This window comes from Rana temporaria, chromosome 12, assembly GCF_905171775.1.
Source record: "Rana temporaria chromosome 12, aRanTem1.1, whole genome shotgun sequence".
In the NCBI taxonomy this organism is placed as follows: Eukaryota; Metazoa; Chordata; class Amphibia; order Anura; family Ranidae; genus Rana; species Rana temporaria.
The window spans coordinates 2,935,632-2,940,317 of NC_053500.1; positions in this window are offsets into that span (position 1 = coordinate 2,935,632).

Genomic DNA, 4,686 nt, shown 5'->3' on the forward strand with positions numbered 1-4,686 from the left:
GTGATTCAGAAGCTTGAAAAACAAAAAGGGAGGGCTGATGGGATGACCCTCCCGTTGCTGGAGTGGCAGCCACCACTGTGTGGACCTGTATTGGTACATCCGTACCTTGGTTCCTTGGAGTCTCCGTGTGAACGTCACATGCTGGTGATGTCTCTGTGTGAATGTCATATGCGGTTGATGTCTCCGTGTGAACGTCACATGCTGGTGGAGTCTCCGTGTGAACGTCACATGCTGGTAATGTCTTTGTGTGAACGTCACATGCTATTGATGTCTCTGTGTGAACGTCACATGCTATCGATGTCTCCGTGTGAACGTCACATGCTGTTGATGTCTCCGTGTGAACGTCACATGCTGGTGGAGTCTCCGTGTGAACGTCACATGCTGTTGATGTCTCCGTGTGAACGTCACATGCTGTTGATGTCTCTGTGTGAACGTCACATGCTATTGATGTCTCTGTGTAAACGTCACATGCTATCGATGTCTCCGTGTGAACGTCACATGCTGTTGATGTCTCCGTGTGAACGTCACATGCTGGTGGAGTCTCCGTGTGAACGTCACATGCTGATGGAGTCTCAATGTAGCTTTCATATTCTGTCTTGCTCACTGGGGCAGTCCTGCCTTGTGAGCTGTCTCTGCAGTAAATACTGCGTACATCTGCAATAAAAAAGAAGAATCAGATTTAGTACCTTCATCTACATTTCATATATTTTTTTATACAACATCAAATTATAGAGAGAAAAGTTCCAAATCCCAGTGTCAGGGGCAATAAATAAACCCGACATGACAGGGACACAGGGATGACTAATGTTGGCCTTCATATAAAAATGTTGGTTGCCTGGCCTTCATGCCGACCCACTAAAATGAATGGAGTCAGAAAGGGAACTGATTCTTCACTTCCGGGTGCGGGGGAGTAATCTGCAGGGCTTCTGTTTCTGATTATTAAACACTCTGCCTCTTTTAGTGTAATCCCTCGAATTGTTGCGGTGGATTGATATAGAAGAGGCCGGGAACCGATGCATTGCAGATTACTCCGCCGCACCCCAAAGTGAAGAAATAGTCCCCTGCACATTTGGATCGATTTTGATGCGATTCTGTCATGTGACAATGGTGACAAGATCTTGCCATGTTTGGGGTGCCATTAAGAATAATGTAATCCGAATTCTTGCTCCCCCTTTTCCCATGATTTGGAATCACAGCACTTCTGCCGGCCATTCCAAATCGGCCAGTGTGGGCGGAGTGTCAGGCAGAATTCCAGGCAAATGATGAAATAGATACTGTCTGTGGGAGCTGCTTTACAGCACAGCCCTGCAGGGACCTACTAGGGGCCCCATTTGTTCAGCAGGGGGGAGGGGCATAAAGGGACTATTTAATGCCTTTGGGGTGCAGACGGAGTGATCTTCTGCACTGCAGTTCCCAATAATTACATTTAAGTTCTGGCCTCTTCTATATCAACCAATCAGGGACAGGCCTGGACTGTAATTGTTGGGGAGCGCAGCTCTGCAGATCACACCACCTGCACCCTAAAGACATTTCCATTTTATTTTATGTTGGTTACAATGTCCATGTTGGCAATTTCTGGCAGTTGGTTGGCACTGAGGGGATCAGCCCAGCCTGTAATGAGGGGAATGCAAAGCTTGTTCAAAAAAAGAAAATGTCAGTTAGGAGCCGACAGGTGGGGAGAGGGGGGCTCTCTGTATACAGCGCCAAGAATTTCTGTTGGCTTTTCTTGGTTTAAAAATCAGCAGATAAACAGGACAAAAACCATCAATGTCCATGGCAATCCCTATACATGTGTACATATCGGGGGGACCCCTCATCAATGTCCATAGAAATCCCTATACTTGTGTACATATGGGGGGGGGTGTTTTATGTTTTATGAGTCCTGGCCCCAGAGTCAGTACGTGGCTCCATCATACACTGCTATCTGCAGCTCTCCTTGTGTCTCCTCCCCCTCCCTGTACATGTCTCCTCACCCCTCCCTCTCCATGTCTCCTCCCCCTCCCTGTACATGTTTCCACCCCTCCTCCTCACCCCTCCCCCTCCATGTCTCCTCCCCCTCCCTGTACATGTCTCCTCCCCCTCTGTTACCTCTCACTCTCCCTGATCTGTATATCTCCTCCTCTGTCACATAATAATCTCCATCCCAGTGCCTGTGCTTTATAAACAACAATCAGACATTTCTCCTTGTATTACAATGTATCCATCTTGGTCTCTCCAACTGTCATAATGCTGCCCATGTGATCCGTAATGACAGTTGGGTTGGGAGCACAACCAGTGTGACAGTTGGCTCTCCCAGCATGCCGGGAATAGAAATGATTTTTGTTCAATCGATGGATTTCCTTCCTCTTTATTCCGGTAGAAACCGTTTCTTTATAAATAACCCACAGACACTGGGAGGAACTTTGTATGTGACAGAGGGGAGGGTATAAAGATCACATAGAGGCTTAACTCCTCCCTCTCCCTGTACATGTCTCCTCCTTCCTGTACATGACTCCCCCCCCCTCTCTGTACATGACTCCTCCCCCTCCATGTACATGACTCCTCCCCCTCCATGTACATGACTCCTCCCCCTCCCCATACATGTCTCCTCCCCCTCCTCCTCCCTGTACATGACTCCTCCCCCTCCCTGTACATGTCTCCTCATCCCTGTACATGACTCCTCCCCCTCCCTGTACATGACTCCTCCCCCTCCCTGTACATGTCTCCTCCCCCTCCTCCTCCCTGTACAGTACATTTTGTATCGATCACTATCCATAGTACTTACCAATCTCGGTGTCGGTATCCCGGTGATGTCCTTTGGCTTTACAGCCGGAACCGAGACATCCAACGACGGCTCTGATACAGCCGCGTACAAGCGCCCGGCTCCTCTTCATTTTGGAGGGCTTTTTGGTTGGGGTATCTGCAGGCTGGTCACTGATACCTCCTCCTTCCACAGCCGCCCTTCCTTCGCTGGGCTTCTCTTTGGTGTTTTTCAGAGAAAAAAGCTTTTTACATTTAAGTTGCCTCATTATTAAGAATAAAGAAACGCGCTTTAAATGTACAAGAACTAGAAATCGCAATGAAATCGAATCGAATGAAATCGAATCAAATCGCAAGAAAAATCTCAGGAGAGATTAGAAACACGTCTTCACTGGTCAGTGATCAGTCGTCTTCTGCCGCCTCCCCTCCGCACCGCCTTATATTCGCTCAGCCGATGACATCAATGGTAACCATGGCAACAGACGCACTGTCTGCACCACATTATATGACATCACGGCACAGAGTCATGTGACCGCCTTCTTTTTTTTTTTATCTCATGATGAAAATAACTGCCGATATTTCTTAAAGGGGCCACGTCCTTATTTGTGAACTTTGTGAATTCAGGCTGTAGGATCAGTATACGGATCTAATAGGGACGCGGCTCCTTTAAGAAGATGTTCTTGTGGATGAGATTTAACCCTTACAGTCCCAGATCTCAATTCTTATGAGAAATCCTTCCGGAACATCAAATCTTTTCATTATTATCACACCCCAATTATTTCTACATTTATAACCCTTTCAGCGCCAAACCAATTTTTTTAACCCTTTCACTGCCAGGTGGAATGTCTTCCCTTTCATTTATGAACCCTTTATTTGCCAAACCAAGATTTTTTTTTAACCCTTTCAGTGCCAAAACCAAGGGCCAGATTCACAGAAAAAGTAGGCCGGAGTATCTACTGATACTCCGGCGTACTTTCAAATTTGCCGCGCCGTATCTTGATTTGGAATCCTCAAACCAAGATACGTCGGCTTTTGGCATAGATCCGACAGGCGTACGGCTTCGTACGCCTTCGGATCCTAGGTGTAATTCTCCGGCGGCCGCTAGGTGGAGTTTGCGTCGTTTTCCAGCGTCGGGTATGCAAATTAGCTGTTTACGGCGATCCACGAAGGTACGCGCGTTCGTCGCATTCTCTTACGTCGGTTTTTTTTCCCGTCGTAAAGTTAAGAGAGCTATTTAGATGGTGTAAAATTACACCATCCATGTTAAAGTATGGCCGTCGTTCCCGCGTCGAATTTCAATTTTTTTTTTTTTGCGTAAGACGTCCGGGAATACGAAAGTACGTTACGCACGTCGCCGTTCAAAACATTACGTCGGGGCGCCGTAATTTTCGCGCAAAGCACGGCGGGAAATTCCCTGACGGAGCATGTGCAGGGCGTTCGGCGCGGGAGGGCTCCTAATTTAAATGGTACACGCCCCATTTGAATTAGGCGGGCTTACGCCGGACGGCTTTACGCTACGCATTAGTTTACACGCAAGTGAATCAAGCACTTACGATGAAATCTTGCGGCGGTGTAACGTAAACGGGAAAAGTACCTGAATCTGGCCCCAAATTACTATTATTTTGTATACCCCCCCCCCCTCCCCGTTTTTAACCCTTTCACTGCCAAACCAATAATTTTTATTTTAACCCTTTCATCTTTTTTTTAACCCTTTCAGCGCCAAATAATAATTGTTATTCGTTTTATTTTTTTAACCCTTTAACTGCCAAACCAATCGTTTCCCCCCCATTTCTCCTCCATATGTTACATTATAAATAAAGGAAATCCTCTTTATTATCACATCATTTCCTGGTTGCAATGCCTCCTGGGAGATGAGTGTCATCAATGGGCGTTGCTGGGCTTCTGTTGCCATGGTTACCAAAGATTCTTATACACAGTGGCCCAGAT